This window comes from Saccostrea echinata, unplaced genomic scaffold, assembly GCF_033153115.1.
Source record: "Saccostrea echinata isolate AGI-Se365-2 ecotype Australia unplaced genomic scaffold, CSIRO_AGI_Sech_v1 ptg000001l, whole genome shotgun sequence".
In the NCBI taxonomy this organism is placed as follows: domain Eukaryota; kingdom Metazoa; phylum Mollusca; class Bivalvia; order Ostreida; family Ostreidae; genus Saccostrea; species Saccostrea echinata.
The window spans coordinates 6,187,661-6,204,158 of record NW_026889750.1 but is presented as its reverse complement, the minus strand read 5'-3'; positions in this window follow the sequence as shown (position 1 = coordinate 6,204,158).

Sequence of the window (16,498 nt, the reverse complement as noted above, 5' to 3'; positions counted from 1 at the left end):
ATCAACAATTTTTGAATGGTACATAAAATATTTCATTAAAGTACCTGCATAAATAACATTTTTTTCTCTTGGTTAAACGAATCTAACAAAAAAGGCTGTTGGCGGCTGCACTGACAATGTCAAAACGTAGTTCCTGGTGTTTGTTAATTTGTTCATAACCATAAATTTGACACTGCATTTTATTTTCTGTTAATTACCCAGGCAGGTATCTATCTCACACATACAAGAGTTAACAAAATACATGTGTATGGCGTTATTCTTTTTTTTTTTTTAAATACACAATTTCCCAACCCAAATACATGCGTAGTTAAACGGTGCTCTTTTCTTCTGACATCCAGCTCCTGACTTTTCAGTTTGTTGTCTTATGTCTACCAAACGTCTCTTCAATTGGATAACCAATCTAGCCATCCTTGAAACTTTTTTTACTTTTGTATAAACCAGTGACCAAGACATGCGTTAGAGGTTCTATCGTTTTTATCTTTTTATTATTATTTGGCAAACCTCGGAAGATTCCGTTGCCTTCATCAAACGATAAGGTACAAATTGGCCGAGGTGTGCCGAATGCTCTTTTCCCGTTGGAACAGGAGTCATATCTAGCTATGACGTCACAGTCTACTCCACTGCGTTACGCAGTTAAGCGGTTCGAGGATTTATGTACTAAGGCTAGAGTCATATCCCACTCAGAGATAATTTGATGTTTTGAATTTGATTTATTACCATTTATGACAATATCTAACAAAAGGTGGTTGTGCATGTAACGTCATAGCTTTGTAATACGAGGGGTGATCAAAAAGTTCGCGAACTAATTGAATTACTTCCTTAAAAGAAATAAGGTTTAAGTTTTAGTGTTCAATATTTTTTAAAGTAGTCCTCTCCGATTTTAATGCATATCTGCCATCGTTTTGCCCATGCGCGAATCACGTGATCCAGGCGGTCACTTGACATGCTTCGTAGAGATCTGTTCACAGAAGCTAAGAGATTTTTCCGAGTCTTATATTTCTTACCATGCAAGTAATTTTTTATAACAAGAACAGATCATCTGTCAGAAATGGCTTAGTCTCGGCAATAGGATGAGTGGATAAGGATATCCCTTCCCAGAATTAGCATGGCGACCATCACAACCCGAGTCCTCTGTCTCGGGAGCGTCGTTTATCCAATCTGGAAAAAGTATGGGCGCCTTCATTTTTTCATATCTCATATGTTTAAAGTCTAAAGTAAACGATATTTTAGGGATTTGATAATTATATTATTGCTCAGATATTCAACTATTTTTCTTACTGTAATTTGCCGATCTTTTAAAACAAATTGCTCAACTAAGGACACATCTTTTTACCGGCTTGCTTTCGCTGGGCAACAGAACAAACATCATTTTTAACCATCTCCCTGCCTTCACTAAAACATTCAATCCAATTAATGATTGAACTTCTGGTAAGTCTTTTGTCTTCATAAACCTTGTACAAATTATCATGTTCTACTGCAAAGGAATTTACGAGATATACGTTAAACTTTACAGCCGTTCGTTGCTCGAGTACGACTGAGTCAACCATTTTTTGTCACAAGTGACCTATATACTGACGTCATTTTCACACTGTGACGTCACAAACACTGAGCAAAACATTATTTAACATCTGCTATTTATAGAACTTGTGTATAGCTATATATGTGCCAAATTTCATTCTGATCTGAATTGTGGTTTTTTAAATATAGAGATAGTTCGCGAACTTTTTGATCACCCCTCGTAGATGATATCAAATTAATGATTTCTTTTAAAACATTAGTACTTCAGATCATATAATTCTTATAGGTGTAGATTTTTGACTAAACAGCACAACTTATCACTGCTGTCCATGAGTGAAGTCAGGTGAAAAGGAACAGGAAAACGGAGACTACTAAACTCAGGGGAGGGCATTATTTGGTCTGGACTAAATGATAAAAACCATCACGAGGGAGTAGCTCTTCTCATCAGTTAGAAGTTTGCCAATTCAATCCTTCAGTGGAAGCCTATCAACGAATGTCTACTGTTTTCCAGACTCAACTCCTGGTACATGAAGGTCTCCTTTGTGAGTGCTTATGAACCAATTGACAACACAGAAAAAGAAGCGAAAGACAACTTCTAAAGCTCTCTACAAGCAGTACTTGATGACATTCCAAGGTATGATGTCACACTTCTGATGGGGGAACTTAAATGCAAGAGTGGGGCAGATTAGCCACAACGGAGACTTCACAGACAATGGAAAATGACTTTGTCATAGGTAGCAGTCTCTTTGCTCGTAAAACCATTCACAAGCTGACCCCGACATCACCAGATAACGCACCAAAAGTCAGATTGATTACATAATGATTAACAGTAAATAAAGGCACTCTCTACAGGACATGCGAGCAATGCGCCACGCCATGCCGACTTTGGTAGTCACCACAACCTTGCTATAGCCAGGATTCATCTTGAGCTGAGAAAGACCAAGATCGGTACTAGCAACAGCAAGCGATTTGGTGTTACCAAGCTCAAGGACACAGGTGTCGGAGAAAAATTCAACATCATGCTCAGGAACCGATACAGCACACTCCCAAGACAAGACATTATTGATTATTGACACTATTGACCAATTCCACCAGGCCATGAATGAGGCTGCTGCAGAGGAAGGCTACAAGAGACGTGCCAAATCAGAATGGTTATCCAAAGACACGTGGACTACCATGGAAGAGAGGAAACAAAAAAAGAAAAACTCCTAGATGCAAAGTCATCTAGATTGAAAGAAGGGACAGCTGACTTATATAGAAAGAAAGATAAGGAAGTCAGGAAGTCAGCAAGGAGAGATAAGCGCTGCTACACAGAGCAACTTGCTGAGAAAGGACAGAAAGCCGCGGAAAGAAAAGATGAAAACCGTTTACCTGATCACGAAGAAACTAAGAGGTGATCACAGTCCCCACCAAGACCTCCTTGTAAAAGAAGAAGACGGTTCAGCAATTACAGAGGAAATGGCAAAACTAGAGAGGTGGAGAGAACATTTTAAGAAGATTCTAAACCGATCAGATCCATCGGATTGAAGGTCAACACCAAAAAGACACAGGTTTTACGAGTAAACACCACTAAATTTTTATTATGTAAATTCCCTAGTTAGCCTAACAACGTATCAGCAAAATACAAATAATAGACCGCTGTCATGCTATAGAGAAAAATTGTCAACTAATATTCTCACGGTTTTCTTGTAAAATCTTTGTGAAACTTAACAAATGCATTTAAATTTTCAGATTTTTAAAACTGTTTCCATTGCCGTGAAAACGATTGAACATTTTTTTCTCACAAAGAACGAGTAAACTAACGTGCTCAAGTACAAAAGTGTCGTTACATGGTAAGTATGTATGGATCATTGTGTATGTCTATTGTGTGAGGCGGCACATTGGTATTTATTGCCATTTAGTGATATCTCCTATTCGAATAGGTAATATCATTTGTTTGAAAAGGTGATGTCACTCATTCAAATTAGATAGGTGATATCATCAAATCGAATAAGTTATATCACTTATTCGAATAGGTGATATCACCTTTTCGAATTGGCGATAACACCTATTGGAAATGAAAGGTGATGTTACCTATTTGAGATGAATAGGTGATATCACCTATTTCAATTGGTGATGTCACCTTTTTGTTTTGAATTTGTGATATCACCAATTGAATTCCTAGATTTCTATTACCACTAAGCAAATTCGGGCTGACCTTTTCCCTTGTGTTATAGTCCAAGACATTTAGAACACCATTTGTTTTCAATCCCTGTAAAGTTATATAAATTTCACTTACAGTCAGTTTTGTTAAATATACTGCTACTTTCTCTCTGTTATAATTATCTGTGTGAAAAGAGACTGACCTTTTTTTGTTTGTATCATCTGTCCTTAGCATAATTATCATGCTTGTTGACATAAATAAGTTGCATGTCTACATCTGCATGTGTACTTAAAAAAGCGGGCTTCATATTTTAGCGGCTTTGACGCAGACAACAATGCGCTAATTCATGAATACCGCTAAGAAATCATTTATAAATACAATATACGGCACAGACATGTATAGCGCTAATTCATGATTTCGCCAACAACTCCATACCCAGTGATTGCGCTAAATTTTGAATACGGCAATTTATGTACACGTACAGTAATTATCTTGCATGTTGACATGATTAAATAACTCGCATGTCTACATAATTATCTCGCGTGTTAAAATAAATCAGTCGCATGTCAACATAATATTCTGTTGTACCTTAGCTTGCTGCATGATGTCATATAATGGCGTTAATAAGTAAGTTAAACAACATTAAAATTAGATTCTCTAAAGAGATTGGTAACTTGCATGTCAACATAATTATTTTGCATGCTGACATAAATGTTTATGACTCTTATATGTCTCTTATCAAAATAGGTACCATATATGATTTACATCTAAACAATTTTATAAAAATAGTGCTTGGAAGGAGCAATGATACTTTTTCCTACCTTATTCAACCTTTTATGGGGTCTAAATGTACCATACTGATCATCACTGTCCCTATGGAGGAGCATTATGGCAGTAGCCTTTGCTCAGAATCAAAAATAATCTTAAGAAGATGAAAGTTGGGAATTTTAGTAAAAATGATCCTTTGGGGGAAAAAGGCTTCATAAAAGTATTCAATGAAAAATGTGTAAATCTTTTGACTTGTCAATCCAATAAAAGAAACAGAATAAAATTAAGTTGTAACCGCCTCTTGTAGTCTCTAGTTGACGTTTTATTTTGGATATGTGTAGTAGAAATCTATGGACAGGACTGAGAATAAAACTCTAGAACAATGTTTTGCTCTTGTCCAACATACCGTTTATAATCTGAGAGATACATTGTATATTTGTCATACTAAATTTGGGTAATAACGCGCCGAAATGCGTAATTGTGGAAAAAAAGGTTAAGCGAAGTGAAAGAGCGTTATCACTTCTTTTTTTATATAGTGAAGTAAAATGACCTCAGTTTTCTGTTTAAAAAAGAAATAATCATACAAACTCCTAAAGCGCTATATGACAGAAAATTTGATATCAAAACTATCTAAACTTAACCTTTTTATGCTTATAAAACAGGCAATTGTTTTCATTTATATATAACTAGAATCAGAAAATCAGAGATATTAAGCCTTTTTAAACTTTAATCTAAATCTGTGTTTTTAAAACATTGTACAGTCTCTCAAATGAGTTTAAAAAATTCATTCACTTATTATTTTTTGAAAAAAAAATCAATTTTGTTATATTATTTTTTTTTCTCTTTTATAATCTTTCCCTCTATTATTCAAACATGTTGTTTTCCTGGTGATTTTGTATCATGGTTACGTTTCTAATTCAAATTGATAATAATCATTTGTCAACCCATTTTAATACTTTAAATAAACATATAAATCCTAATCATTAAAGATATATATCTTTAAAATAAAATAAAGGGAATATAATTCAAGTACAAGTATACAAAATAAAAATGCGTGCTCATATTTCCCATTCATCAAGACCCTTTAGCTTACTGATTCTTGCAAGAAACGAAAAGAACATTATTGGCGCCCTTTGATCTTTGGTTATCATGACGTTCAATTGAAGCATAGAGTCTCCTTAATTTTCTCGATTTAAAATAGCAATCGACGACAAGATATATTTAAACTTTATAAAAGAAAATTTCTGATACTACTTCCGCTTTCGATTGCATAGACGGGTGGATTTTTTGGTAGCAAATCAAAGAAGAAAAAGAATTAATCGAAGTCCTGCTGATCTAATAGTGAGTGTTTTTCTCTCAACTTTGGTTTAATTCATTTCATCTATATAACTGGACCCCCCAAAGAAACGAGAACTTCTCCTATTTAGAAGAGTAGGGGTTTTTTTACTGTGAACATAACCAATTAGATATTAGTTACAAAGTATACATGATTACTACTAGAGATAATTAATTTCCATTCAAAATGCTACTTGTAGAAAAAATGCTACTAAAGGTTCACTTAAAAACTTCATTTGGTATATGTAAATGATCTCATCGTCTTTAATCTTTCAGGCACGGAATTCTTTTTAAAAAAAAGTTGAAACTCAAAATATTGATTGAAATGTGAAGATAACGACTAGTAATCATGATCACAATACAAATTGTGAGCATAGCAAACATGGACCTCTGAAAACAATCAGGTGATCAGGTGCCATATGTAGGATAAGCATCCACTGTCGAGCGGTTACACCAGGCGTGTGCCCCTTGTCATGATCGGACCAACAGAAAATCCGTAGACAATTAAGTGTTAAAATAATGTTCTTACAATTAGTAATAAAAAAAATCAGTCAACATTTATTCTAACGATATACTGTATTTGCAAAGTTCAAGGGGTTATATCGAATCAACGTAGTAATTAAAATGAATACTTAATTGATAAAACTTCGTCGATATACCTAAATGACGAATGAAGGCCACAACAAGATAGAAAATTTGCCCGTTTTTTTTTCCATAGAGTAATCTTTTGTGTTAATATATTATGGAGTTTTTCACTGAAAGGCCGTGTGCCCTCTCCCTCATTTTGTTGCAGTTTAGTCTATTCCGCGATTTCTCTAGTTTGGACAGTTTTCTTTTTTATGCTGGCCAAAGTTTTTGGAACATTTTCATTTTTCAATTATTCCTAACACATACACATTTTGAAAAGCAAGTGTATTCATTTTTATATAGAAATGAAATATATTTATATGTAATCAATGAAAAGTAATTGGTATTTTCCTCCCCCTTCCTACAAGATTATTTTTGTATCTAAATGTTTTGTGTAGCCATGTTTTACATGTATATGTCTTAATCTAATAACTTTGTCCAAGTGGGAATAGTTTATATTTTTGGTAGAGGGTTCACAGCCACTTGCCAGCACCTACTGCGACACTGGACTTCGGTTTATATGGTCTCATCCGAAGGACCGGTCTCCTTGTTACACAGTGTATTCGAACCCGCGACATAAGGATCACCTCCTTACAAAGCGACTCTAGAGTAAACGCTCTAACCGCTGAGCCACTGGGGCGACTATTTTAGAGTTACCAACTTGCTTATGAATAGTTAAGCACATCTCGCAATTTTAATAAACAAAAGTTACCGAAATAACAAGGATATTTTTTCAATGTAAATATTTATTTTGTTAAATCCGTACGCTTCTAAAATAAGCAACTGTTACAATATCTGAAAAAAGCTGCTAAGTAACTATGCAAATTTAGCAATTTCTTGTGATGGAAGATATGTCAAAGAAAATTGAACTAACAATTTTTGTTCCTGTCATCTTGAGATGACCTTAACTGAAGTTGCGGACCAACGCTTCCCCCCAGTGAGAACATACTTGTCAATACAAGTCATCAATCGGTCTCAGATCTTTAAATTCAATTCAGATCTGGAAAATGTGTAGTACTTGTAGTGTCTATAAGAGATGCTATATTGGAAGTATGCCATGTACACTGTATAAGGTTTTAGAAAGTTCAAAGTTTATGGAATCATGTTTAATTATTCTTTGATTTGAATTTCAAGATGATCTGTTATTATTCAAAATGATGGGAGGGAGGGATGCTTGGCCTTATCTTTTATCTTTGTGTATATTTCACAGGAAACAAGTACAGTCATGGTTATTATGAAGCCTCTAAGTGAATAATTATAAACTTGACATATCAAGTTCGAACATAGACTATTACGATTCACTTTAGTTAAGACAGGGTCTTTTAAATATCTTAAAATAAACCTAACAGTGCCGGGAGTAGAACATTCTAGCTATTCTTAAAAACACAATAAATTCTGGGGGGGGGGGGGATTAAGATTAAGATTTTCAAGTTTTTTTTTTTTGATAAATTTTCGGTTCATAAACACTTTTAAAATTTGTTACACTTGACTGTTGACTCTGGTATCTAAAACTGCAAGGAGAACACATTTTTCAAAGACGTTTACAGACCATTCCTATTTAAAGTAGCCCTGGCAAAACCATTCATCAATATAATTCACATAAAATTCTATAAACTAACATGTACTTTTACTAAAATTTTGTTATCTGATTTTTAGAAATCTACACTATATGATAAAATAATGATTATAATCAAAATAAAAAATTTAATATGTATATATATATAATTGGAGAGAGAGAGGGGGGGGGGCATAAAATAAAAACTAAAATCATGAAATAATCTTTGTATTTTCCTTTCAGAAAATATATTCGATGTCTTGGAAGAAATATCTGTTAATCGGTATTATTCGCATTGTGGCATTAGTATCATTAATTGTTCATACCATTTGGTTTGGAACTTCTTATTGGATTACTGTTGATAAAGGAAATTACACTGGTCATGCTGGAATATGGAAAGTTTGAACTGGAAATCCCCTTGAATGTAATAGTGTACCAAACAGAGGTGAGGCATACATGTACTTAATTATTTTCCGTCAAATGGCTCTATTAGGCAATTACGGTGGTTAAAATTAATTAAATTATTCATCAAGAAGAGTATTTAAATTTGAATATAGCCCCTGACATCACTAGTGAAACCATTTCGTGAAAATCCTGCAGTAACTTCTTAAATTAAAATGCGAAAACAAACAGTGATAATGCCAAAATTCCATTTAAACAATACACACTAAGAGCAGAGCTAACACGGATCCATGACAGGAGAGGTGGGATAAAGTGCCATGGAATAGTTCGCATCCCATGTCAAACGATCACTCCCGTCGTGTGCCCCAATTTATGACGGGATAAACGGAAAAAATCAGAAGACAATTCTGTGTGAAAATATTGAATTGCAAAAGATTGGAAGACGCGATCTCCAAAACTACTTTAGCTAATATAACAATGGTAATGTTGTTTCAGAAAGATATTGAACGAAAATCAGCTTTTATAGTTATATATATATATATATATATATATATATATATATATATATATATATATATATATATATATATATATATATATATATATATATATATATATATATATATTAAGAATATTCTTCATAGTGAAATATCATGTTTATTTTGAGATAGAAGTATTGATAAATCTCTAGTATTAACATGAAATTTTCGTTAATGTACTTGAAAAAAAGATAAACAACGAAAAAGAACTGTAATCTTGTGAGATCAATGATCAAAAACTTTACACTGAAATTTTGAGAGTATTGGTCCTAAATTTTTGCAAAATCAAACAATGGATATATGCACTTGTATGTAATCAGGCTAACCTAAATAAAGAAAGCAATCTGTGAGGAAAATTTTGTAAAATTTGAACAAAATGGCATCTTGAAGTTTATCCAAAAAATGTCTATCTAACGTGCAAATTTTAGAAGGTTCCATGAAGATCCGTTTCTTCCAAATTTATTTAAATTAACTTCTTTTTATAGCTGTTTTAGAATTATTTTTCAGAAGAAAATAAGAAATCAATCAATAAATTGTTTAGTGTTTAAGCTATTGACAAACAAGTTGATGAAACAAGAATATCAATAGTCATCATTTCTATGGTCGATACAATGGCCTTGTCAGCAAATACAATTTACCATTAAGTAGAATGCTGACTGACATTTTTCATACTTATTGTTTGGCCATTGTTTACACACTGAATTGTCTACGGATTTTTCTGTTCTCCCGATCCTGACAAGGAGCACACGGCGGGTGTAACCTGTCGACTGGGGTGCTTACTACTGCATGTCACTTGATCCCACCTCTGATGTTTTAGAGGTCCGTTTTTGTTCTGCTCCCGATTTGTATTGTTTCAGTGCACTTTTGAGCTTTAATACTGTTTGTTATCTCTATATGCCATTAGACTTGATTCATTTAAGTAATGGATATTTTCATTTAAAAGCAGATTGCAAAAGTATTGTATAAGCACGTGTCGCTATAAATAGAACGGGTCTAAATTTTTAAAAATTTTAACTTAAAATTCGTATATGAAAGTTATGTCACCTTTGCGGATTTTTTCTTGTTTTTTCTTGGACAAGCATTTAAAAACTATAAAAAAATGTTAAGTTCATATTTGTGTTTCTGGGAAAGGGAGACCATAAATATGCTTAATTTATATCTTGCATTTCTGGCTGAGGGCTGTTCAAGCGTTTGCGGTTATTGGATTTGTATTTGTTCTTGTCTGTGTAATTCTGTCTGTTGTGATTCTATGTTCTTGTGTCGCGCGGACATGTCTGCTTGGCTATCTGGCAGCTATGTTTGCGTTCCTTGGAGGTATGTGAAATTATTCTATAGTTAAATAGATTGTTTGAAATTGAAAACGATAGCCAAACAATTGTCTGACGTTTGAAATGTTGGTAATACAAAAAGAATTTCAACATTTATTTAATTCTAAATTCTTAGTATAGGAACAATTGAAACGTCAGCGTGCATTTGCGAGTCTTTAGATATACTCCTTATTATTATCATTATTATACTATATAAAAAAGTAAACATTTCCGTTGTGAACATACATTGTTGTGTCTGACCTATTTGGCAAGAAATAGTTCACAATAATTTAAGTAAAAAATGCAGTTAGGTTTTAGAATGATACACGCATATAGAGTATACGTAGAATTTTTTTTTACTTTTAAGTATTATAATTGCACGCTGCAATCGAGCACTCTTCTATACAGAAGTGTTTGTAAATAGAGATTAAAATATAAAAGATGATGCAAAACTATGTTGATGATTTTTTTTTATTTTCAGCCCTCTGTTTCCTCTTGTGTGTTTCCATATTTTCCAGTAAAAAGTTCGAGTTAATAATGGGATCTACACCTCAGAGTTTCAACTATAGCTTTGCACTATGTATTACTGCAATGGTTCTAGCAATTATTACAGGAGTGTGTTTGATTGTCGAGGTCAAATCAAATAACAAAGAAAGTAAAAACTAGGATTGTACGGTAGAATCGTTGACATAATGTAAAGAATAAAAAGTAATCAACACAGCGCTCTAAAATTCAACTACTCTTAAGTATTTTATTAATTAATATACATATCGAATTTCAAATAGATACATGCTCAAATAATTTAATTTTGTTTGTATTCTAGCCTCTGATTGGTTAATATCCAAAAAGGAACACAAATTATTTCTGTATAACCTGGTTTGGTATGGGGACACACCCCCCTGACAACCAGCTGAATCATCTGTATGCATACAATCCTCTCATTTCCAGTCCTCGGGATTCATGGAAAATTCCAGATTTAATAAATGTACCTTTAACTTCAAACAGTAACTCGGATCTTACCACATGTAAACAAAAAACATGGCTGCTAGGACTATGTATCAGTTTTTACCTCCCCTCGCTTCCCATCACTTCCGTTACTAGGGTTGTATTATTGAGCGGCAAATTTGAACTAATAAAAAGCAACGAAATTTTACACCCACAGTTGTTTAATGATTTTAGAATTAAATTATAAGGAATTATTCGAGGATAACCTGGTTTGGGTCAGTTTACGCTGTTTTATAATCCACTTCGCGGATTATAAAGCGTAAACTGACCCAAACCAGGTTATCCTCGAATAATTTGGCCAAGAATTAGAGTCATTCCTAAAATAAACATAATATGGCATTTTATGTTATAAGGCGCACGGATGATTACGTCAAAGTCACAAATGCTATGTCATCTTTGCTAAGAAGTGTTGGTTCAACCGAACACAATCCATGAATTTCACTAATATGCACACTCGTGTTTCCCACATAAACAGTTAGGGACACAGGAGACCATCTACACATTTAGGTTTGTATGTTATGGACAGTACTCTTACTACATTCAATTTAACAGCAATTTTTTTTTCGACAGTTTAACCTAATAGCGTTTATCTGAATATTTCCAATAACTGTTTGTTCGAAATGTTTTATTCTACAAGGGGACCCGATGCCAAAGTCCCCGCTTTAAAATTGTATATACTATAGATCAAGTAATATTTTTGTATCTTGTTATCTTCTGTTATCGTACGTTTAAGGTATGTTAACGAGGTTGGATCCTAATATTTAAAGTCTTAAACTTTTTTGTCGATCAAGTATATTTTAGTTTCTACACACATAGCTTAATTAAAAATCAAAACAAAACAAAAAATGGAGGTCAATATGCTTCTTTCGGCACTACAGTACATTTAATATAACCTTTGTGCACTGAAATTTGTATCTTAATCAAAAATCACATCTTCGACGTTTTCCAAAGTTTTTGTCCAAATAAATCATAGGACAAAATAAACTATTAGTCTATTTAAAAAAAGACACATAAAAATTGTGACGAGGAAAAAGTTTCAAATTGCTTCGCATAATCAAATAATTTAATTTTGTTTGTATTCTAGCCTCTGATTGGTTAATATCCAAAAAGGAACACAAATTATTTCTGTATAACCTGGTTTGGTATGGGGACACACCCCCCTGACAACAAGCTGAATCATCTGTATGCATATAATCCTCTCATTTCCAGTCCTCGGGATTCATGGAAAATTCCAGATTTAATAAATATACCTTTAACTTCAAACAATAATTCGATCTTACCACATGTAAACAAGCTGCTAGGACTATGTATCAGTTTTTACCTCCCCTCGCTTCCCTTCACTTCCGTTACTTCCGTTACTACTGCTGTGTTATTGAGCGGCAAATTTGAAGTAACAAAAAGCAACGAAATTTTACACCCATATTTATTTAATGATTTTAAAATTAAATTATAAGGAATGACGCGGATTATAAAGCGTAAACTGACCCAAACCAGGTTATACTCGAATAATTTGGCCAAGAATTAGAGTCATTCCTAAATTATCTGACCTTTCTGCACTCACAAAATGTGATTTTTCTGCCATTAAAAATTTAACATGCAAGAAAATTATTTTAGAGTCTTAACCTTTGCTGAATTTAAGCAGATTGATCAAAGTTATCTTATATATTCAGAAAAGAAAAACAAAAGTGGGGGTCTATGATCTAAATTTTTAGATATTACTAAAAAAGTGTTAATTTTATGATAAAATTGGCTCAATTTTTTCCTGGACTTTCAGAATATATTTACTATATTTGTCACAATTTAATGAAAGAATTCATAACAAATAATTGAATAGATATTTCAGAACTAGCATAAAACATTTCACTGCAAAACACAGCTCTATTTGCAACCAGCATGGAAAAATAGGAATCTAAACTTAACAGTACTGTATATATTTCAAAAGGGCAAAATTGATCATTTTCTTCTAAAAAAAAAAAACTTCCTCCATAAAATATAGTTCCTGGCCTAATCCTATTGGAATGGAATTTAATTGTGGTTCTTTAATTGGATATAGTTTAATTTGCATTGTAGAATCCAGATTTAATGTTAAAACTTATAGATTATTCAGCATTTTAGAAATAAAGGTCCAGACCAAAATCTGCTCAAAAGCTCAGGATCGAACTTCCTTAATTTCTATATTTCTAGTTCTATATAATTTATATAACACTAAACTGCTTTCCGGTGCGCCGTTACGTCAACAAACGTCGCAATTTGTACAATTTAGTTACAATGGTGAACAGTTACAAATGCTCATGCAGTTTTTTCCATAAAAAAACTGTGATTGATATGAATAGTGAGGCCAATAAAAAGATTATTTATATTATCTGTCTCGTTTTGTTCTTATTTGCCCTACCTTTAGTCGATTACAGTCATATTTATCAATTTCCTACAAGCACTATATATTTAAAGACGACCTCTGTATGGTAACCGAAGCCATTTCAAAATCAAAGACGACCTTCCCTTTTCAGTGATGTTTAAAGGGTATAAGGGACACCATTGGTTACAATTTGTGTATCCATTGTGTTTCCATGCGGTTTATTCAAAAGTACGATAACTTTGTGCAGTTTCAATTATCTATTATGAAGTTTAATTTTTTTTTTACATAAGCTTTGAATTTCAAATTTGATTTGCGCCTTGGTTGTTAAATTCTGTGAATTGTTAACATATTTATCACAAAAGTAATCTGTATATTAAGATGTTTACTCTTACGATTTGAAATCGAAGCTTATATTACGTAAGAATATCCTTTGATTCTAAACCTATTAAAAATGGGAAGTTTTTAATAGCTTGTTAAACTTGAACATGATAAAAATCTATAATTAAAATGAACAAAATTAAATACGCTTTTCAGAGTATATATATTGATGACATTAAGCAAACTAATTCTAAACCAAAAAGAAAACAGTGTTGTTACAAAAACTAAGATAATAGTATTTAAATGAAATGTAGCTTTGCCTTATTTACTTGATTTGCAGCACTTTTTTTTTTCAAATGAAATATATGGAGATAACGAACAGTATTCAAGCTCAAAAGTCCATTAAACAATACAAAATAGGAGCAGAGCAAACACGGACCTCCAAACACCAGAGGTGGGATCAGGTGCTATGGAGGAGTGAGCATCCCTTGCCTACCGGTCACACCCGCCGTGTGCTCCTTGTCATGATCGAGAAATAACGGAAAAATCCGTCGACAATTCAGTGTGTAAATAATGGCCTCACAGTTAGTATGAAAAACGTCAGTCAGCATTTGACTCAATGATAAATTGTATTTGCTGACAAGGTCATTGTATCGACCATAGAACTTACGATATGATGACTTCAAACGAGACAGCTGATATTCTTGTTTCATCAACTTGTTTGTCAATAATTTACCTTGTTTTAGAATTTGTACATACGTAGAGCATGCTCTTGCGTATCGAATCAACTGAGAGAGATATACCCCGTGTGTCAGGTGATGAAGGTATATTGCTACATAAGTAAGGGACGTTGACGATTGAAAAGTTAGTCATCACGTTTATCATAAAGCTTGGTTGTTAGATCACCATTAACGTCTTTTTCAAGTAAAATATCCAAATATGAAACAGATGTGTCAGACTCTGTGGTATCTTTTATCTCAAGCTCACCGGGATATATCGTATCGACATAAGAATGGAAATAGCCATTGTTAATTGACAATACGTCGTCGATATATCTAAATGTCGAGTTGAAGGCCACAGCAAGTATTTTCTTCTTTTCATGTATAAGATTTTGGACAGATTCTGCTTCTTATAAATACAAAAAAGGTCTGCTAATAACGGGGCGCAATTGGTACCCATGGGAATTCCAATAGATTGTTGGAAGACCTGGTCTCCAAAAACCACATAGATATTGTCAATCAGAAACCCAAGCATCTTTTTAATGTCAACTTCAGAGTACTAGTGTGCACAATCAGAATGTTTTTTAACAAAATAATTTTGCAAATGACGAATGGCAAGGTAAGTATATTTACGAGTTCCATTTTTATTGAAAAAGCAGCTGTCAATGATATCAAAAAGCCTGGACTTTAATTTATCGTGGGGAATGGTTGTGTATAAAGTTGAAAAGTCGTAAGTTCTTAAGCTGTTGATTTTGGTAAAATCTTGTGATTTCAAATTTTCCAAAAGATCCTTGGAATTTTTAAGTATCCACATTTGATTTACACCACTTCTCGACTATATTGTTGCACAGTACTCTTGAAGTTTCTCCTTCACTACTGTTAATATCTTAGTGAGGAGTAAAGAAAGAGGCTTGGTTGAACATTTACTGGAACCCGCTATGTATCTTTGTAAGGATTTTTATGAAGTTTCGGAATCCAATGTAAATATGTTAATTCAAATTCATTTTGGTTGTTTGGAATATTAAAAATATTCAAAACTGACATACATGTATGATTTTGAAGAATGTCTTCCTTAGAAAGGGAACTATGAGTATAAGTTGGATTACCACTTGTAGAATTAAATTCAAGTTCCTCTAAAATACATTTAGTATAATGAGCCTTACAAATAAAGACAATGTTGTTACCTGCTTTGTCAGCAGGGACCAGTACGTACTGATCATGTAATCTATCTAATTCTTTTTTCACTTCTGGATTACTGAATACAGAAGGATAGATGGTTCTCATATTGCCCCTCAATCTTTTAATTCATGATTTTAACATACATCTGATACATTCTCATTATTTCCACATTTAGTTTTTAAAATAAATCCTTTACAAGATACGAAGGATCATGAAGATTGTGTTTGTGTTGAATTTTCTAAAACTGAGTCAGACAATACTTTTTAGATATATATCAGTATAAATTGCTCAAAAATAAAGTAAGATGCCTGTGATAAAGATGAATGTTCCTTTCAATTTAAATGTTAGATGTGTTATTATTGTAGTAAAATTTGGCCCCTACCATTGATAAACAGAACAAAGTTTGTTATTTCAAATAGAATCGCGTCTTTTTGTCATACAGCACTGTAACAACAATTTTTACATTTTCACAAATAGATATAGTCGCTCCACCGGCAAGTGGTGGCGTCTTCATCACTTATTTTGCACTATCTTACACTCTTTATGAATGAAAAATTCTCCTTGCAGCTAACAGCCAAATCAAGGAATGCCGCGAACGACGCAGACCCCTGGAAAAAACCAGGGCGACATCCACAATAAAACAATTAAAAGCGCGCATTGCTAGGTATGCAGAATGATGCAGAGTTAACTGCGGCTGACAGCTAAAATTTACTCGCATTGAGTCATG